At 43.1% G+C, this 21,986-nt stretch overlaps 2 long non-coding RNA genes across 4 annotated transcripts; one reads left to right on the forward strand and one right to left on the reverse strand.

Annotated features, from left to right (window-relative positions):
- Window positions 1–261: 261 nt before the first annotated feature.
- On the reverse strand, window positions 262–18,753 carry LOC112264339. Of its 3 annotated transcripts, none has more exons than XR_002955629.2 (4): window positions 18,214–18,753; window positions 11,241–11,343; window positions 2,958–3,113; window positions 262–2,824 (listed from the first exon to the last, which is right to left on the reverse strand). It is a non-coding gene; the product is annotated as an uncharacterized LOC112264339 (long non-coding RNA). The 3 variants fall into 3 exon arrangements; XR_002955628.2 differs by lacking the exon at window positions 18,214–18,753 and having other exon boundaries at window positions 262–1,139; window positions 2,303–2,824; window positions 11,241–12,042; XR_002955627.2 differs by lacking the exon at window positions 18,214–18,753 and having other exon boundaries at window positions 11,241–12,036.
- Window positions 18,754–19,099: 346 nt separating this feature from the next.
- On the forward strand, window positions 19,100–21,270 carry LOC112264336. The gene is made up of 2 exons (XR_002955626.2): window positions 19,100–19,407; window positions 20,119–21,270. It is a non-coding gene; the product is annotated as an uncharacterized LOC112264336 (long non-coding RNA).
- Window positions 21,271–21,986: the final 716 nt, after the last annotated feature.

The following is a 21,986-nucleotide window of genomic DNA, read 5'->3' on the forward strand; positions in this document are numbered from 1 at the left end:
TCCACCTGGAACCGACTGGTGCTCGACCTTATTCATGGTTTCCTCTCAAGTAAAGGTGGTGGAATTATGAGGGAGGGAAGTCGTGTACAAATACGCCGTATTCTACCCATCACTGCCACACCTCCATCTATGACCTCCGGCCCAAATGAATAGCTGGCTGTCAGGCGTTTCCTCATGCTTATATTCAAGGTCAGATGATTGCATAGAAAGGGCATGGATTCCCCCCTAAGTGAAGAAAAATAATGACTCCCACACACTATGTACTTGCAAATCAAACATTTTATTGACAAACGCAACTTTTCGGTCAAGACATACAGAAAAGGAAGTGAATTTATGGGATCACATGAACAGTGTGTGTGAAATAGCTTGTCTGAACTTCCTCAACTCAAAACCAAAGGGGTACTCCCGGGGCGAATGGCATTAATCTACGCAGTCCGGTTCCTGTGTGTGTGTTGTGACTCTTGACTGTGTGTGTGTGTGTGTGTGTTGTGACTCTTGACTGTGTGTGAGGGGGGTTTTGGCTATGGCTTTTTACCCACGAGACTCGGCGTGTGGAACGGGATGGAGACCTCATGACTGCAGTCTGGGGCGGCACGTCCCCCTCCTTCTCCTCTCCTTCCCTCCTTCTCTCTTCTCTGTGTATCTCCTTTGTCTGATAAGAGGTTGGGCTCCACGCCCCACTCATGTCATGTGCTGCTCATCACCATCGCATGGCAACACACACAAGAACGTGTGTTGATGTCTCTGACTGGTAGTCTGTGTCTCGGGATGTATTTTGAATGTGAACTTCACATTTAGCATTTTGCTATCGTGTGTGTGTGTGTGTATGTGTGTGTGTGTGTGTGTGTGTGTGTGTGTGTTGTATCTAAGTGTTTTAGCATGTGGTAGCAGTGGACCAAGGAGCAGTCCTCTGAGTGGTGTTAGGTCCCTGTGAGTGGGTGTGTATGGTCTGGGTCACCGGCTTTTAGTACTGCAGGACCCCCACTCACCATTCATCTACACCCACGCCTTTCTCAATCCATCCTCTCTCCATCCATCTCTAGTCTCTATCCATCCATCTCTAGTCTCTATCCTCTATCCATCCATCTCTAATCTCGATCCTCTATCCATCCATCCATCTTCTCTCCATCCATCCTTTCCTGTGGACCAAGAAGCATTCCATCCGGTGATTGTTGCATGAGATACTGTATTACATTGACACACACACATACATGCATGAACACATTTATACACACACACACACACACACACACCTTCAGGGGACGTTCTCCTTGCTGTAGAACAAACAACAGGACAATTGTATTGATTTAATTAGCAAAAGCTTCTGTTCTAAAGTAAAGCATTTCAATGATTGGACTATAGCATTATAGGGTTATGAAATCCAATATCAGTTCTGGCCTCATCACCCTGCTACAAGCTGTGTCCAAACATCTCGCCAATAATGGAGAGACAGAGAGCATTGTTGATCTATCAGGTCAAGGTTGGGCTGCTTCTTTATCAGCTGGATTGATCTGTAGACATAAACATGTATTCTGGGCCCATACACACCTTTGATTGAGGGCTTTGGGAGTTTGTGTGTGTCCTCTGTTAAAGATCATTCGTCTATGTGTGCGTCTGGTGGGGGTTATTCATTGTGTGTGTGTGCGTGTGCGTGTGTGCCCTCTGGTACAGGGTGTGTGTGTGCCCTCTGGTACGGGGTGTGTTTGTGTGCGTGCCCTCTGGTATGGGGTGTGTGTGTGCGTGCCCTCTGGTACGGTGTGTGTGTGTGTGTGTATGCGTGCCCTCTGGTACGAGGTGTGTGTGTGCCCTCTGATAAAGAGTGTTTGCGTGCCCTCTGGTACGGGGTGTGTGTGTGTGCATGCCCTCTGGTACTGTGTGTGTGTGTGTGTGTGTGTGTGTGTGTGTGTGTGTGTGTGTGTGTGTGTGTGTGTTGTCTGTGCCCTCTGGCATGGGTTGTGGGTGTGAATGCACAGAGAGCTATCAGCTACACATCACATTTCCCCTGTATTTGATGTGTGGGCTTTAAATGTACTCTTTCTACATGGCCTGTCTTTAACAAGCCCAGTGGGAATGGGCTTTCTCAGATAGGGCTTAAGCTCCTGCTAGGAATATATCTTGCCTCAGCGTGTGTGTCTGCGGTGTGTGTGGCTGCTAGTAGGGGGGGCATTCACCTCTCTGTGTGTGTGTGTGTGTGTGTGTGTGTGTGTGTGTGTGTGTGTGTGTGTGTGTGTGTGTGTGTGTGTGTGTGTGTGTGTGTGTGTGTGTGTGTGTGTGTGAGTAAGGAGCAACGGTCGTAACTCACAGTGACTGTAAGCAGAGGCCCTGGCAGGGTGGGACAGCTGTAGACCTGGCCTCAGCGGGGCTGCTGCGGTGCCGGTGGGCCCTTCTCCATGTCACACACAGAACACCAAGCCTCCCTCCAACTTGACACTGCTGCCTGCCAGAGACCTGCCTCAGGCCCACAGCACAGACCAGCTCAGGTAGCTCATAGTCAAAACATATGGAGAAATAACAGCCAGGCTGAGAGAGAGGGTGAGAATGAAGGAGAGAGAGGGGAGGGGGGTCAGAAGAGGAAAAGACAGGAGTATACATGTAGGTGAAGAAAGAGAGAGGTGGGGTGATAGAAAGAGCGGGGTAGAGGGGAAGAAAGAGGGAAGGAGAAAGGTGAGAGTGAAAGAGAGCGGGGGAGATGGAAAGGTAGAGGGAGAGAGTTTGACCTATGACCCACAAGTTAAATATGTCCTCCCTCTTCAACCTGATCTCTTCAAGCTGTGTGGTTTTCATTTCCACCAGTCACTGGATGCTTCATGACCTTTAACCCAGCCTATATGGATAATATGTATACAGTGAGAATACATTCATTCAACGTTAATTCAACATTTTGGGATCGAGATTGTAAGAGTTGACTCAGTTGTGAAAGCATTTGAAAGGTAGTGTAAGGAGGATGTTGTTTTTACCTGACAACTGCAGCCGAAGTTTTGAATGTAGCAGAGACACATGCTACCTTAAGATGTTTACGTTGGCGGCAGTTGGTGTTCAGGTTGTTTACTTGCTGTCAATTCCCTATTTGGTGGAGGTTGAGAAACTCCATGGAAGCCATCTGGTAAACCACTCTAAACAGGGCAGATGACATTGTGTCATTGTTCAAAAATACATACTGCACAGTGAGTTTCCCTACTCTATTCAAAATACTTTGTAGTCGACCGAGGATACAGTGCATGAACATCCAAACATCTCTACATACTGGTTAAAATGATGTACTCCAACTTAGTAGGGAAGTAAACGTAGGGACACTTTAGGAAGGGAAAGCAAGTGTCACTGTGTACAGTGCCTTCAGAAAGTATTGACACCCCTTCACTTTTTCCACATTTTCTTGTATTACAGCCTGAATTTAAAATGGATTAAATTGAGATTTTGTGTCACTGGCCTACACACAATACCCCATAATGTCAACATGTCAAAGTATGTTTTTCTAAATTTGACAAATTAATTAAAAATGAAATGCTGAAAAGTCATCAACCTCTTTGTTATGGCAAGCCTAAATAAGTTCAGGAGTAAAGATACGCTTGACAAGTCAAATAATAAGTTGCATAGACTCACGCTGTGTGCAATAATAGTGTTTAACAATGGTTTTGACTTGACTATCTCTGTACCCCACACATACAATTATCTGTAAGGTCCCTCAGTCGAGCAGTGAATTTCAAACACAGATTCAACCACACAGACCAGGGAGGTTTTCCAATGTCTCCCAAAGAAGTGCACCTATTGGTAGATGAAAATACATTTAAAAAATCAGACATTGAATATGTACACCCAGTCACTACATAAATACAGGCATCCTTCCTAACTTAGTTACCAGAGAGGAAGGAAACCTCTCAGGGATTCCACCATGAGGCCAAACAGTTACAGAGTTTAATAGCTGTGGTAGGAGAAAACTGAGGATGGATCAACGCTGTAGTTACTCCACAATACTAACCTGAATGAGAGGGGAAAGAAGGAAGCCTGTACAGAATACAAATATTACAAAACATGCATCCTGTTTGCAACAAGGCACTAAATCTATGGCAAGACTTGAAAATGGCTGACTAGAAATGATCAACAACCAACTTGACAACGCTTGAAGAAATGTGCAAATATTGTACAATCCAGGTGTGCAAAGTTCTTAGAGACTTACCCAGAAAGAATCACCTTCGGCATCAGTTTAACATTCATTTCATTTTCAAAAAATATGCTAAAATGTGTAAAGACATTGGGTTTTGTGTGTAGATGAGTGTGAAGAAAATCTGTTGAATCAATTTTGAATTCAGGCTGTAACACAGCGAAATGTGGAACACGTTGGGGGGTATGAATACTTTCTGAAGCCACTGTGTATATTTACTGGGCTCAGCGCAAAGCAACCTGGACCTGGGAGGGAGGGAGTAAACACGGACACACACTTCCTCAGGGCAACACACTGCACGGTGATCTATTGGAGTTGGGTGACAGATACTGAGAATGCCTGGGCCTAAATTCAGCCCTCCACTCCATCAGAAATATCCTTCCTCCCTGGCCAAGGTGAGGGATGTACACTTCTCTTGATGGCTGGGAGCAAGGCAAACAGGCCATGCAGCGTGTCACACTTAAATATCTCCCCCTGTCTGGCGAGAGGTACATACACATATAGGAATACGCGCGCACACACACACACGCAGGTGCACGCCGAGGTACACACACATACCAGGCAGCTGCATAGAAAAAGGGAGGAGAGCAGAGAAAAGCACCACTTCACTTCAGCCCCTTGTGACTCTACTATTGTAGTAAATCTCACCCAGCCATCCCATGTCCCACTCCACGCCATAGTAAACTGCTGCCTGCATGAGAGGAAAGTCCCGCCTTCATTTATTTGATCTATCCTTTGTTTAACCTGGCGAGTCCCACTGAGATGGTCATCTGGTTTACAAAGGAGTTGATTCTCTAAGCTCATGACTACCTAATGCTCTGTACAGTATAACAGACCTGTACAACAGTAGTCAGTCAGCCAATCAGATGGCTATTTAACACACATGACCGGCCTAGATGCAGTTTCTAATGGGAAATGGTGAGCTTTCACTTCACTTCTCTCCCGCCTCTGCTGCTAATACTACTCTGTTCCCAACATCTAATTACTACGCCTTTTGAACAAACCAGAAATTAATCCATTTCATTCTCTTCGCCCAATTAAACCATCCATCCTCTTACTTACGCCCACCACAGGGTTACCTCTCTCTCTCTCTCTCTCTCTCTCTCTCTCTCTCTGAATGAGACTTGAAAGTAGTTTAAAGATTCTCACTACTCCGGTTGACTTCCTGGAAAACTAGCCCCACCGTGACTGTCTCGTTATCTTAATGCTGGAGTCCTAGAGTATCCCACAAAGCCGGAGCTCAGTCAGATCACAAGGCCTTTAGACTGTCTGGACCTGAGGAGGGAGAGGAAAAGGAAGAGATAGAATAGAGAAAGTGTGGTGTGTTCATGCTATCCTCTCTGTTAACCAGAGGGCATTCGAGGCTACATCACTACTCTGTATGCTAATTGGTTGCAGCCTCTGTTACTCGGCAGCCAATCCCCCGTCAACACCTCCGCAGACACCCAGGGTCGACGTGTGTGTGTGTGAAGGTGTTTTCTGTCGGATATACAATGTCTTCAGATATACCCTTCCACATTTTGTTGTGTTATAGCCTGAATTCATAATGCATTCAATAGATTTTATTCTCACCCATCTACACACAATACCCCATATTGATAAAGTCAAAAAAAAACATGTATTTAAAAATGTTTGTATATGTATTGAAAATTAAATACAGAAATATGTCATTTACATAAGTATTCACACCCCTGAGTCAATACATGTTAGAATTGCCTTTGGCAGCGATTACAGTGTTAAGTATTTCTGTGTAAGTCTCTAAGAGCTTTGCACACCTGGATTGTATAATATTTGCACCTTTATTATTAAAAACATTATTCAAGCTCTGTCGAGTTGGTTGTTGATCATAGCTAGACAGCCATTTTCAAGTCTTGCTATAGATTCTCAAGCAGATTTAAGTTTAAAAAACGTAACTAGGCCACTCAGGAACATTCAATGTCATCTTGGTAAGCAACTCCAGTGTATATTTGGCCTTGTTTTAGGTTATTGTCCTGCTGAAAGGTGAATTTGTCTCCAAGTGTCTTTTGAAAAGCAGACTGAACCAGGTTTTCTACTAGGACTGTGCCTGTGCTTATCTCTATTCTGTTTATTTTTTATCCGAAAGAAACTCCCTAGTCCTTGCCGATGACGATCATATTCATAACATGAAAATAGGAAGAGTGGTACTCCGTGATGTGTTGTTGGATTTTCCCAAAATATAACGCTTTGTATTCAGGACAAAATGGTAACATTTTTGCCATGTTTTTAAGTTTTACTTTAGTGCATTATTGCATGTTTTGGAATATTTTTCTGTACAGGCTTCCTTTTCACTCTTTTCATTCAGGTTAGTATTGTGGAGTAACTACAATGTTGTTGTTCCAACCTCAGTTCTCCTGTCACAGCCAACTCTGTAACTGTGTAAATGGCACCATTGGCCTCATGGTGAAATCCCTGAGCATTTTCCTTCCTCTCCAAAAACTGCATTATGAAGGACACCAGTGTCTTTTGTAGTGACCGGGTGTATTGATACACCATCCAAAGTGTAATTAATACATTTACCATGCTCAAAAGGATGTGCTTTTTTAAATTTGATGTATCTACCAATCGGTGCCCTTCTTTTGTGAGGCATTAGAAAACCTCCCTGGTCTCGATGTTTGTAATTCACTGCTCGACTGAGGGACCTTACACACAATTGTATGTGTGGGGTACAGAGATGAGGTAGTCATAAATAAATTATGTTAAACACTTATTGCATACAGAGTGAGTCCATACAAATTATTATGTGACTTGTTAAGCACATTTTTACTCCTGAACTTATTTAAGCTTGCCTTAACAAAGAGGTTGAATACTTACTGACCAAAGACATTTCAGATTTTAATTTTTAATTAATTTGTACAATTTCCACTTTGACATGACTTACTTACTGACTTTATTGTCCCCATGGGGAAATGTTGTTGCGGTGTCATGTTCACATTTAAAGTGGTGTTTAAATACAAAAAAAAATTGACAATACAACTTTCATAACAGTTACATACCAAAAAACATGTAAAAAAAAAAAAAATTCAAAAGACTAGCCTGCTGGCCTTACTGAGTCGATAGGAACATTAGCTGGAGCTATTTAGGAGGGATATCACACCTGGCACAAATTATTGTCTAGTTGTTTTTTTCCTGCTGAGGGGTGCCCTATACCTGCGCCCAGAGGGAAGTAAGTTCAAAGTCCGGGTACAGGGGGTGGCTTGGGTCTAAAATGATTTTGTGAGCCTTGCGGAGGGCCCTGACCTTAAAGATCTCATCCAGGCCTGTTTGTTTGTGTGTAAGCTAGTGACACAACATCTGAATTGAATCCATTTTAAATTCAGGCTGTAACACAACAAAATGTGGAATAAGTCCAGGTGTGTGAATACTTTCTGAAAGCCCTGTATCAGAGTATTTAGAGAAAATACCTTTTATATGGTGATGTCCGACACTTTTCAAGCGTTTCTCAGCCTTTGACAGAGGCTAACCTGGTTTAAATTGGTATCTCATAATTGAAAACCAATTATCTTATGTTACTTTAAAGGGCCTCGGTGTTAGCTTAGCTGGAAAGTGTTTCACTTGTTGTAACAGGTTATTTTTAGGCAAGTTCATGAACGAGGCAAAGTTGAGTTCAATTTACTGCACTAGATACATTTTTCTTCTCTCTCGCTCTGGGAACGGGGACGAGTGTTTACTCCAATACAACTTCTTTATTAACTTTATATATCTAAAATGGCCGTGGCGGAGGCTGCTAAAGCTTCAAAAGACTGCAGTTGTGTGGTGTGTTACATCATAAATATCACCCTACTTCAGAAGAAATCTACAGCCATATTCTAGAGATGGTGGCATGCATTGATGCAACAGTTGGCTACTGAATAAAACCTATTTATTGAGAAGAAGGTGAAGACAATGAAGCGTTCAACCGTTTCTTTTTTTGTTGTTGTACATGATTTAAAAAACGTAGGGCTAGGCAACATTGACCTATTAAAAACGGTACTGTAGTAATGAGGTTTGTGCAGTAGGCTATAGGCCCAATACATTATCACTGCATATTGGCTTTGCTTTTCAGACCCTTTTTTACAATTATATTTCAACATTTAAGGTAGGCTATATGATCACACCGGTAATAGGTCATTTGTTGTATTATTGTGAGGGACAGCTGAATGAGCATACACTTCAATCATTTTAATTTTACTAGGCTGGTGGAGCCTGCATCTGATGGTCAGTCTCAGCGGAGGGAGAGAGCAGCAGACTTAGGGTCCTCCTCTGACACTGTTCAAAAAGGACACAGTCTTCAAATCAAATGTTTTTTGTCACATGCGCCGAATACAACAGGTGTAGACCTTACAGTGAAATGCTTACAAGCCCTTAACCAACAATGCAGTTCAAGAAATAGAGTTAAGAAAGTATTTACTAAATTAACAAAAGTTTAAAAAGGTAATAAAATCAAAAAGTAACAAGAAAATTGCATAACAATGAGGCTATATACAGGGGACACCAGTAACGAGTCAATGTGCGTGGGTACAGGTTAGTCGTGGTAATTTGTAAAGTGACTATGCATAGATAATAAACAGCAAGTAGCAGCAGTGTAAAAACAAAGGGGGGTGATCAATGTATATAGTCTGGGTGGCCATTTGATTAATTGTTCAGCAGTCTTATGGCTTGGGGGTAGAAGCTGTTAAGGAGCCTTTTGGTCCTAGACTTGGTGCTTCGGTACTGCTTGCCGTGTTGTAGCAGAGAGAACAGTCTATGACTTGGATGACTGGAGTCTTTGACAAATTTTTGTGGCCTTCCTCTGACACCTCCTGGTATAGAGGTCCTGGCTGGCAGGAAGCTTGGCCCCAGTGATGTACTGGGCCGTACACACTACCCTCTGTACCGCCTTTGCTGTAGCTTTCTTTTATGCCTGCTATGTTACTGCAGACAGTCCTCCGATTGGTAGGCCTATAGTGTACTTGATTTGCTCCCCCCGAGAAGGCAAGAGTTTGTACCTTCAAACATATGAAATGGTTCAAAATGGGAACACATCGCATACCTGGAGCGCAGGGCAGCTGAATCAGGTGCACCTACCAACAACAGCGTAAAATAAAAAATAGGAACGCAAGGCTTATTGTTGGGTTTTTTACAGAAATATTTGGCGATCGACTAGGAATGCCTTGGAGATCGACCTGTTGATGACCACTGATCTAAAGAAAGCGTTCCAAAACAGGGTTTCAATGTAGAAGTGCTGTAAAGCCCCTTTACTCCACTACAAACTAAAAGGGAAGTCAAGGAAGTCAAAAGATCCTACTGGCAAGTGTTGGAGTGTGAAACGGTCGGAGGATCGATGCCAGTGTCAACTCTAGATGTCACATGACCAAAAAAACATTACCACAGTGTGTGACGCCTCAGATCCCGCAGAGCTATGTGCACAGGAACTGGCCAAGACAAAGACTTGTGGAATAACAAAAAGCAAAAGGGGCAGCGAAAGATACTGTCCACAAAAGAAAAAGACATTTAGGTGTCATGAAAAAAACACTTGCCCTCTTTGCTTACACATGGGCAGCACTGTTGGTTTTGGAGTTGTATGGATGGCCAGGCCAAGGGTTTCCATGTCCTGGAATGAGAGAGTGGCTCCAAGAATAAGAAGGCACATCACTAGCTGCTGGGCAAGGGTCTTCTGAGGTCTGCCTTGTCACATTGTGATCCACAGACCTCAATCTGGTGCCAACATAAAACAGCTCTTTGTTCGGGCCTGGAGAACAGTTGCGCTACACACACATTTCCCCCCTGAAACGGACTATAAATGGATTTTGCTTCTCCTTCAAGACGAAAGGGGGTTTGCCAACATAAAGACCAAAGAGGAACAATCATGTTTTCTCTGTGATTTTGAAGGAGCTCCAATGACGGTTTTGAGAGGGGCGGAAGACCTTTCTAATGTAAGAGGGGTTTTGAGGAAGATGGATTTCCGGTCATGTCGTCCTATCAACTGAGCCAGGCTGGACAAGGAGGACTAAACCGTGGGTCTTCAAGCTGTAGCTTCATGCTGTGCTGTTGAGACCGACTGAGAAATCCCAAAGATACTTCAGAAACCATGAAAATATCATTAAGTTCACCAGCCCCACTGTCTCGACTTCGGCCGAAGTTGGTCCCTCTCCTTCTTCGGGCGGCGTTCGGCGGTCGACGTCACTGGCTTCCTAGACACCACCAATCTATGTTTCATTTTCGTTTTGTTTTGTCTTGATCATACACACCTGGTTTCCATTCCATTAATGATGTTCCTTATTTTACCCTCTGATTTCCCTCTCTGTTTTTTGCGTTATTGTTTGTCATGTGGGTTCTCATTGTTCGTGCTTGGGATTATTGTATTTGTTCCTTGTTGGAATCTTACTTATTTTGGAGTAAATTTTGGATGATTACTCAGAACTGTGTCCTGCGCCTGACTCAGCATTTTTTCATTTTACCAACGTCCTCACACCCACTCACCAGTCCTTGAAGACTGCAGGAGGCCATTTGAGGTAGCAAGGTTGTCTCCCCTTAGTCTTTTCCAACGTGCTGTGCAGAGATTTGAACTGTTGAGCATCTTTGCCTTATTCTACGAAGTCCGTTTTAGCGTAAAAGCTATTAGTTACTGAGTGACAGGGATTTTGTGCATTCTTGCCAATACAGACCCCTGACAACATTTAATTTACTGTGAATGCCTCATTCAACGGCCACAACCATATCTAAAGCATCAAGCATCATCAGACACATGCCAGTCACCCAACAGAGTGCTGTGTACATTGCACATTGCACGTCGGGGCCTCCTGGTTTTGCAATGCAAACTAAGAGAGCCGGCGAGGTTTGCTAACATGCGTCGTTCACCCCAAATTGCCAGAAAAAAAACGACAAATCTGTCATCACCTCCCCCATGGCTGGTTGGCGAGGACAAGGAGGGTGGAGAAGTATCTAAATGGTCTTCCATAATATTTGTGCTGAATGAGGCAGTTTCTCTGAAACTGGACCACGTTGGGCTTTGAGGACCTATATTCACAGAATGGAAACAGACAAGCACTAAAGTTAGCACTGAATATGAATATGAGGTATGCATATAGGCAAACAAACTCACCATGACAAACACTGGAAAAGGTTGGCCCGCCCATTAGTCTGCAAAGGATTCATTCCATGGTTTGTCGGCGACTCAGCGCACAAGCCTCCAGGCCAACAAGCAACTTGACATTCCCGTCCACATGAAACAAACCAAACAGTGAGTTAAGGAGCCGCCAGAAGTGCAGCATTAGTGTACACAGCCATAAGTCAAGAGATCTAATCAAGATCAAAAAATGGACAGGAGTCCTGATTAAAAAAGGCAGGGAAAGCCTGGGACAAGTGTTTACCTGACCTTTGAACTCCTCCTCAACGCAGGCTCATTGTGCAACATTGGGCTCTGCGTCTTGGTTGTTTACAATGGTGATATATGGAGGCGGATTAAATTGTTCCCTGCTGTTAAAATATATTGGATTTGTTGATGCTGGTGGGTGGTCTCTGTTTAGTGAATGCTCCAATTAAACACAATCAGGCTATTTCAGAATGATGGGGATTTACCAAGGCAGACCGTATTATAAACACTAACCAGGTGATTGGGAGTGAGACCTTTAATGATGAGTAATTACTGGAGGAAATTACCATTATGGAGATGCAACACATGGTTAAGCCATGGCTAAGTCGTTCTATTTACTCTGGGTTGTCCCTATCATAAAGTGTCTCAGAGTAGGAGTGCAGATCTAGGTTCAGTTTTTTGCATTTTAGACCATAATGAATATGATTGTATGTGTAACGGATGTGAAACGGCTAGCTTAGTTAGCGGTGGTACGCGCTAAATAGCGTTTCAATCGGTGACGTCACTTGCTCTGAGACCTTGAAGTAGTGGTTCCCCTTGCTCTGCAAGGGCCGTGGCTTTTGTGGAGCGATGGGTAACGATGCTTCGTGGGTGTCAGTCGTTGATGTGTGCAGAGGGTCCCTGGTTCGCGCCCGGGTATGGGCGAGGGGACGGTCTAAAGTTATACTGTTATATATGGACAGGGGGACCTGATCCTAGATCAGCACTGCTACTCTGAGACGCTTTGTGAATACGGGCCCAGACTCTCAGTAGCTGGTTGGCTGAAATCAGGTTGGAAGAGTTTGTTTATAAAGGGGCATACAGCGGAGGGTGAAGGTGTGCTCCACTTTCTCGCCCGGCCTCTCTGCCTTTGTGTCGGAGTGTTTGTGCAGGATTTGAGTGGCTCTTCAAGTGTTTGAGCTTCATCAGTTAGGACAATACACTTTAATCGTGGCACCCATAGTCAGTGAGATCTAGGCCCATGCCGCCGCTGAAGGGAGCCTGGGCTCGTCCCATGGGTGTGGCCTTCCTCTCGTGTTGAGTCATGCATCACACAACATCAACTCCCCTTCATGGAGACACACACACACCATAATCTCCCTCCACACTCACATCACACAATACATGCACACAACAATACATGCACGCACTGCACACAATACACACACCCAACACACACCAGCCCCCACCTGTCGGCTGACCAGCCCTCCACTGTTGGCCATTATCAACACCTGATTCACCACTCACAGCTCGGCGTCTTTAGGCTTGATGACTCACACTAGAGGGGGCGCATAGAGAGTCCGTATTGCATGTCATACAGGTAGTTCTCTCACCCCTCACATTCTCTTTCTGGAAATGTTTGTCATCATCACTCAATGAAGCGTTGCTATTTGAAAGGATTTCTCCAATGACAGAGCTGGAGGAGGAGCATCATCACTCAAGAAAGAAACAGGAAGAACTGGACAATAAACGGCCCAACTCACCTCCCCTCCCATCTAGATAGTCACCGGAGACACTTCCCAAATCTTCAAGACTTTTGTAATGGAATATTTTGACAGCATGCAATGCTTAATTACTTTGCTGGAGTTGCAGAGCTTCAAACCTGCACCGACTTGCTGTAATAGAAATACGTAATTCATTCAATAAGAAGGGGGGCATGACTTTGTTTCAAAGTGCGAGGACAGGAATATACTGCTCTGTTCTGTTCCTCTTCAATGGAAACCAACGGCCCTTAGCAGTCTTACCACTGCCATTACCACTGTGTCTAAGGACAGAATTCGACAGAGCCTCAGAGCCTAGTAGAAGCACAGTGTCTGTCCTGTGATAGCTGTATGAGATTCCACATGCTCGGAGTAATTCCTCCCTCCCTACCCCTCCTCCCTCACTCCTTGTGCGGTGCGTGGCCCTGAGTCATCAGCCCAGCCAGGCCCCCACACTTTCCTTCACAGCCCCTCTCTGGCTGTGGCGAGGAGGACGGCGGATTCACCGACCAACCAAAGGATCACGATCCTCCCAGAGTGAACTCACTGAATAGCCTCCGAAGGCGATGACTCACCCCCACGGAGGAGCACTCCTCTCCGTCTCCTCCTCCAGCCAGCCTCCCCCTCTCAGACAGTTCTCCAACACCACCACACCCCACCCCAACCCGGATCAGATCAGAATCCTTCGCCCGTCTGTCTGTCTGGCCTTTGGCACAAAGTCAAGAAACTGAAGGACATATAGCTCACTTGTCTGCATGTTAAACAATGGATACTGGGGAGATAATGACATCCTAAGGCCAACCTGCAAGGTACATAGCTATCATTATCAATCAAATTCAATCACATTTATTTATAAAGCTCTTCTTACATCAGCTGATGTCACAAAGTGCTGTACAGAAACCCAGCCTAAAACCCCAAACCACAAGCAATGCAGGTGTAGAAGCACAGTGGCTACGAAAAACCGAAACCTAGGAAGGCCGAAACCTAGGACGAAACCTAGAGAGTAACCAGGCTATGAGGGGTGGCCAGTCCTCTTCTGACTGTGCCGGGTAGAGATTATAACAGAACATGGCCAAGATGTTCAAACGTTCATAGATGACCAGCAGGGCCAGATAATAATAATCACAGTGGTTGTAGAGGGTGCAACAGGTCAGCACCTCAGGAGTAAATGTCAGTTGGCTTTTCATAGCCGATCATTCAGAGTATCTCTACTGCACCTGCTGTCTCTAGAGAGTTGAAAACAGCAGGTCTGGGACAAGGTAGCACATCCGGTGAACAGGTCAGGGTTCTATAGGCGCATAGCTATCATTAGTGAGGATGAAGATGTCTATAGTTCTGTCTGGGCAAAGTGTGCTCTGGTCTTTAATCATCCCACTCATCTAAAGAAGGGGTTCTTAAACTTTTTCAGCCTGGGACCCAAATGAGAAATTCTATGTTTTCCTGCGACCCAAGTTTTGGAAAATATGCAACTCTGTGTAAATATTGGTACATTTCATTGCCCATATGCCTAAAAACAAATGCAATAAAAACAAATAACAATGCAATTAAATATATATGTATTCCTCATTAAAAACACGGTTACATATCTGTCTAGGTTGGAACTGTTGTTACATATCTGTCTAGGTTGGAACTGTTGTTACATATCTGACTAGGTTGGAACTTTTGTTACATATCTGTCTAGGTTGGAACTGTTGTTACATATCTGTCTAGGTTGGAACTGTTGTTACATATCTGTCTAGGTTGGAACTGTTGTTACATATCTGTCTAGGTTGGAACTGTTGTTACATATCTGTCTAGGTTGGAACTGTTGTTACATATCTGTCTAGGTTGGAACTGTTGTTACATATCTGACTAGGTTGGAACTGTTTTTACATATCTGTCTAGGTTGGAACTGTTGTTACATATCTGACTAGGTTGGAACTGTTGTTACATATCTGTCTAGGTTGGAACTGTTGTTACATATCTGTCTAGGTTGGAACTGTTGTTGTGTCGTGATGCAGCACCTTCAACGAGCCGTGAACTCCGGATAAGAACGCCTGAGGCCAGAGTTACATCTAACTAGATTTGTTTGACTAATTCATTGACAAGTTAGGAAAGCACCCTGACAACATCCGTAATTTGTTGAAATGCGTCAGTTGGGAGTAACAAATAAGCATTTTCTATTCCATTTTCAATGCCCTCCAACTTGCTTCAAGACTGTCTGAACATCTTTCAGGGACTTGACAATGTGACCAATGGATTTCATAGAGCTTGTAATATGTCCGTAAGAGTGCGTCGCCCATAACACAGAGACTTGTTCTTATAGAAGATTCTGTTGACCATTGCAAGAGCAATAAGGATTTTTAGGGGCATTATGACTGGGTTAATTAAACACAGCTGCCCCTAAAAGTCCCTCACTTTTCTTGCTGCCTTTTTCTCATTCTCCCTCCCTCTCTCTCCCTCCCTCTCTCTCCCTCTCTCTCTCTCTCTCTCTTTCCTTCTCTCTCTCTCTGTCTCTGTGTCTGTCTCTCTCTCTTTCTCTTTCTCTTATGTCTGTTCCAACTTTTTTGAGATTGAACCGTTGCGTTTACTGGTTGAGTAGTGGGTTCACAGCTTGAATTAGTTGGGTACCATCAGAACCGTGGCTGGATCATTCGGAACAACAAACAGAGGCAAAAGAAGAACCAACCAGCCTGTCAATAGGCCAACACATTAGACTTTGAGTTTAAGTGGATGAGGCTAGAGGGTTGCATATTTCATAGAAAGCAATTTATGAATTGTATATTTATAATGACTGACTGTTATTGGGATTAGCACGGGCATTTTAAAGGGGGTTGAATGAGTTCAGAGCTTCAGTCTTTCTCAGAAGGGTCCCTAGTCTAGTTCATTAGCTCTTCAGCTTTACTGTAGCAGACAAGGTAAACACAACCTAGGCCAGTTGAATTAGAGGAGTTTGCTGTATTCACAATTACTACGTAATGACAATATATTACATATGTTATGGCTTTTGAATTGCTGTGTCTCAGTTGGAAACTCGACGAACGAATCCAATGACCTGACATACCTTGAACAAGCATTCCCTGGCATCTGCTCGCTCATGTAGTGTAGGCCCAGGCCTAGTTACAGCTGCAGCCTGGGTTAGAGACTGATATGGTCTAGTTAAAGTGATTACAAAGACTATTGCAAGTCGCGAGATGAGTCTGACTGGACCTGGAACAATATAAAATGCCATTGAGAAAGGCTTGGCAGGCAGCGAGCACTGTTTATATCCCAACTTAAATCAGCACTCTTGGTGGATATCCCAGATGTCCAGCATAGCCATGGTGCTTATTCAATCCAGGCCCGTGTTACCAGCCTCCCAAGCCTTCCTACTTAGGCACTCTACACTCTCACACTCATACTGGCTGTTTTCCTGGTTGGTATTGAGGAGGAGTTGTGTCATGCAATGTTTTTGGTTTAGTTTTTGGAGTGAGTCATTTCATCTTTATGGTGGTAGGATGTAAATCAGCTGTGGCCTACATATATCTTAAAATGACCTGAAACAGAGCAAAAGGAAAGTTAATGACGACGTCTCACTTAGTTTGAGGGTGTAATCTATTTGATTCCGTTTTTAAACTTGAAACTCAGTTCACGTGTGAGATCTATCATTTCAGTATCATTTCATAACTGAAGATATCTTAGAGGATATCATTCCAGTTAGAAGATAATGTTTCACAAATGCTCATCTTCAAGGTTTACTGTCTTTTGTCCTTACACTGATGATAACAAACGAATTAAGTGTTAAAATAAGTACACTGATGTGTAAAATAGTTCAACAGAGCTGACAGCTGACAGCCGCAGCTTTGTCACAACTGTAGCTTAAAATGGCAGCCTTCTATAAACAAAGTCTGTTGCAAAGGAGAGAGAAGAACACCGCCTACTTAAACTGTAAAAAAAAAACAGCACTGTAAAGAAATGTATTGATGTTAGTCAGATGGTGAGATAGTAGGCCTAAATAGTAGAGAGTACTATGGCAATGATCATTATACTTAGATATATAATAATTAGATAGTATTGCATTCATTTTGGAATAAACACATGCTTCAGCATATGTCTTACCTAGGTGTCATTTGAGCATGTAGATGTCACCATCAGCATTGCTAATATTAATTACGTAAAGCATTTAGGGAATAGATGCTAAATTCACTAGTGGGGTATGTAGACTATGGCATTTGGCTGGTGAAAATATGCCTGAGACTAATTTGGTAACTGACTTCACTGCTACTTTTATGACTAACACACTTTAAGCATATTAGAAGATGGACTTTTCTCCCCCTCAGTCGAATTCAACTTTTGTCTTAGACATACAAAGTATTCTCAAGTAGACTGTTAAGAGATGTCATAAAAGTTATTGTATCTTTGCATGAAGACGTTTTTTTTAATGGGCCATTTTAAGATTTAGGTCTGATAAATGTTGAGAAGAACACGTTGGCCTGTCAAAGAGATTTAAGCCCACATGTCACACGTAGAAAACATATGGACTTGATATTAATTCATGTAAAAGCAGTAGATCAGTGTTGTAAAAGTTGTTTTGATGACTTGTCATAATTTCTTGGCCAATCTTATTACAATGAATTTAAAAAAATGTTTTTTTGACCCTCTCACTTCTAGAATAAGGAACCATATAGGCTATATATTAATTGTGTGTTATAATTGATATTTTGATATCAATCCCTGTGAGGCCCTTAAACTAGGCTTGTGCATTTTGCGAAAAAGTTATATGCTTGGTTAGGTAGTCCATATTCCGGGCAGTGTGCAGTACATGTCGTCTCCCTAAATTACATTAGTGCGAAATAGTTCACAAGTACAGAATCTATATTTTGTCAGTTCACTTGCAATATATTCTGAACGTGTTGGTCACATGAGTCAGAAACTGGGACTTTGTAGGCCAGTTGAATGAATGAGGACTCACCTTGCCCGCAAAGACCCAGCCTCTGGCACACACTGATTTCAGAGCACTCTATAATTGTGTGAGGAATTGTGTCTTGTCCTTGAATTATAAGTGGATTATGATGAATAATGCTGAACAAAATAGCCGGAATCCTTTGTAGTTTAGCATTCATTCAGTATATCCTATTCAAAAACGCAGTTGGCACAAACTAATTGTCCCAATATTGTCGACTTCTTCCTATCCAGACAAGGCACAACAATTAATTCAAGGAAATCTACAGAACCACAATAGGCTATTCATATTCACTGTTTGACTGAGCTAACGTTGTCTTTACCTGATATTCTCCAATGTCGCAAACATGTTCAGCATAAATGCGCAAAGCGGTAGGATCCGTGATGTCTCGTCCGCATCCCTTGGACAGCAAGATGACTTCGCGCAAAACCCTCGCTTGATGAGTATATGGGAGAGATTGGAGATGCGTGCGAAGTTGAAGTTCGCTGCTGCTCATCACACCACCACCGCCCCTCTTTTTGATCAGTGGCGCTGGTATTGCACAATCACCAAATTTAGAAAGAATATCCTTGGGGACGTATTGCACCATTTTCTTTCAAAATAACTTGAAATGTTGTTTTCTCCAAAATAAGAAAAACGCAACAGTGTAGCACTCGGGATTCCCCTAAGGTTGAAAAAAAAGGATAAATGCGATGTTTTCCAGTCTGAGCGAACCCCGTGCGCATGCATCGCCGACGGCACTCAAAATATCCATTCTCTGAACGGACTTGCAGATGTTTTTGCCCTGTTGTAGGCTATATGACCACGGCAACACCAAGAGCTGAAAGGATTAGATATATTGTGTTGCGCCCTTGTGCTGGGACCTCCCCAAAATGGACTTCTGCTAAGTGGTAACCTGGTTATTTTGAGCGCGTCACTTCGTCTTGTCTCCAAGTTATAGGTTCCCATTGCCAAGGTTGGGCGCAGCACTTAACTGATATTGTTATAGGCTGCTTATTGATGGAGTAGACATCGATAGAAATTGGCACACTATTGACAACACAACGAAAGAAAGTTGGACACATTCCTGTGGTTTCTTTCTTATCCGAATGATACATTTATTTGGCCTACATAATAATGTCATAAAATTCGCATATTATAGCCTAATAGGCATAGTGGCCGTTATTAAGAAACATCTTAGAATTTATGTAAGCTTGGCACTAGGCAATATTAAGATTTTAGATGATTATTATATTGGCCCGTCATTTCTCTTGCGCTCCTACTTCTTTTGGTGGTGTGGTGCGACTCCACGTGGCAACAAATTGAGGATTATTGTAGTAACAAGAACGTATAAACCCAAAGAGCACGCCCTACTCTCTGTGCGTAATGACGCACTTGCGCAGGAGCAATGTCACAGTCGTAACACTGAGACAGCGCCACCGATTTATTCTAAACTGAATTATAATTGTTATAAACCACAGATACGGATGTTCATCCTTATTCCAACAACGATTTGCATAACATTTCCAATCCCTTGGTGAGTATTATTCGTGTGTGTGTAATAGTCGCATAATGTCGCGCTGGCGAACTTTGACTCGAGTTTCGACCAAAGGATGATGTTGATGATGCGGTTTTTTAAAAAGCACTTGTTTTGGCCAAGTAAATTATCGCAATCAATATTATTTTATCTCCTTCCTGTGTCATGTCCTGTTAAATATTTGCTAAATGCCATTGGCTACAAGGCCATAGAAGTTTAGGAATATGGCGCCTCGATATTTGCGCACATAGGCTATTCAAATTGGTCCCAGTTTTGAGTTGTTTTCTCGTGGGGAACTCATCACTAATTAAATTAGATTTTTACATTCATCGTTTTATTCCATCGCAACGTCCCTTATTTACTAAGATGAAGATTGCCAGGAGGGACCAACAGGCTATATCTGTGCCCTGATGTCAGACAGTCAGCTGGTGTTAGTCTCGAAGGCTACGTAACAGCTGGTCAAAGATGAGAATGATATCTATTCTAGAAAAACAGCAATCATAACATATTGTGGATGATGAATGAATATCATATTGATAAATTGCCTGAACAATCACAGATATATCACCTGTCAGGAAAACTGGCTCAAAGAGCCTGTATGTAGAGCTACTTCACAGTTTCCTCTTTCCAACTGCCCATATGACCTCCATTTAAGGGGTCAAAGGTCACCATAGTGTGCCCTGTGTGTACCTATCTCTCATTCCCCCCCAGTGAGGGTCGTGTAGTGGGGCCCGTGAGCGGCGGATGAGGCTGGGGTCCAGCTTCAGCGGCGCCCTGCAGCCTCCCAATGGTCTCCCCCACTATGAAGGCACTGGTGGACGCTGTGTGGGCGGTGTGGAGCATCGGTGCCTCCGTCTATGACTACATCCACACCAGCGCCATGGAGGAGCGCATCCACACGCTGGAGACCGTCATCACCATTCACCAGTGTGTCATCGCAGCGCTGACCGCTGGAGTGGTGGTGCTCTTCACCTACATACTGTTGAGGAAGCACTGAGGGGGAGTGAGGAAGGAGAAGCCACGCAGGGCCCAGGAGGCTAGTTTTGAGGACAACACAGGATTACCAGAGTGATCAGAAGCATTGAGAGTGTGGGTCTGGAAAGTCATCCAGAGCCCTGGAGAGGCCTACCGGCCTACATGGATTAGATTGAGGAGGACTTGATTAATAAGGGATTTTGGCTACTAGAACAGTTTTTGGCTATTTGGCCTTTATTTCGGCTGCCAATTGTACCATTCTACTGCGGGGGTGTTGCTGGACACTGTGTCTCAGGGAGTCAATGGTTTCACTCACTTTGCACCCATGGAAGATGAAGACATGGGCAGAAATGGGCAAAAGATGCATGAAAATGTATCTTTTTACAAATACAAGTTACTTTAAAGACCAATGTATCAAACTAAAATACAAAATACTTTTGTGAAGAATTGTATTTAGAATGATTAATTCTTTAATACAAAATACATTTGCATGTACATGCCTTCACTACAACAATATTCTTAGTAACAGAAACAAAAAAACATTTAACTTGCTATGACTGTAATATGTGGTTGTTTATCTACCTTGGTTGAATGCACTGACTAAGTCACTGTGGATAAATGTCTGCTAAATGACCTAAATGTAAAAATGTAATAATTGCAAAGCACACTTGGTATTATTATTGGCCTTATTTTGTGGGCAGAGCTCATCAATAATACCCAGCATGCTTTGCAGGTGTACATTTGTACATTTACATGTTGTTCATTCAGCAGACACTCATATCATACCATAGTGCCGTGACTTCTGATACCAATGCAGGGTGAAAGGGGGCCTCCAAATGTTGAACCGCTATAAAATAAAAAGGATATAGAAAATGTATTTTGAAAATATAAATGACAGGTCTCAAGTATGTTACAAACTACATTGGATTCTAGTTCAGGCCAGTGAAATGCAAATGCAAATGCAAATGTCAAAATACTCAAAAGCAAATGAAATATGAATTTCAATGACATGTAACAGGAATACTGCCCATCTCTGGATGTGGGGATGCTAAAACCACAGCGACGACTCAACCTGCAGACTGTAATCTAATAACGCACTAAAGGGATGATAATTATCATTAGGTTTGACTGCCTTAATATGCCTCAAGTGGTTTCACTCCCCAGATGGAATAACATTATTAGTTAGTTAGGTTTTCATGTTGGCTCTAATTGCTTATCCCGCCTGTATGATGCATTGGAAAACTGGAAACTCCCTCTTCAAAACCATGATTGTACTAGGTGCCAGCCCAACAGTCTATACAGGTCTATAATTGGAAGTCTTGGTCATGAAGATGAAAGTGTTCACTTAGAGGTTAACTATTATATCACCCAGTGAGGGAGAGTGGAATATCATGGGACGGGCTGAATGTATTCTCAGAAGGCCTTATTTGTTGTAGAAAACTGGCCTCAAGGTTCTCCTGTGAATTCCTCTGTAGGAGGAGTTTCTGTGAAGCACTCAAAGGTCAATACACTGGTCGCCATGAATGCCATTTAGTACAGTACATGTTCTTTGATAAAACTCCTTTAAAGCATGTTTATTTGATTGCTAAAATAAGTAATTGTAG

The sequence above is a fragment of the Oncorhynchus tshawytscha genome, linkage group LG02 (genome assembly GCF_018296145.1).
Source record: "Oncorhynchus tshawytscha isolate Ot180627B linkage group LG02, Otsh_v2.0, whole genome shotgun sequence".
Classification (NCBI taxonomy): Eukaryota; Metazoa; Chordata; class Actinopteri; order Salmoniformes; family Salmonidae; genus Oncorhynchus; species Oncorhynchus tshawytscha.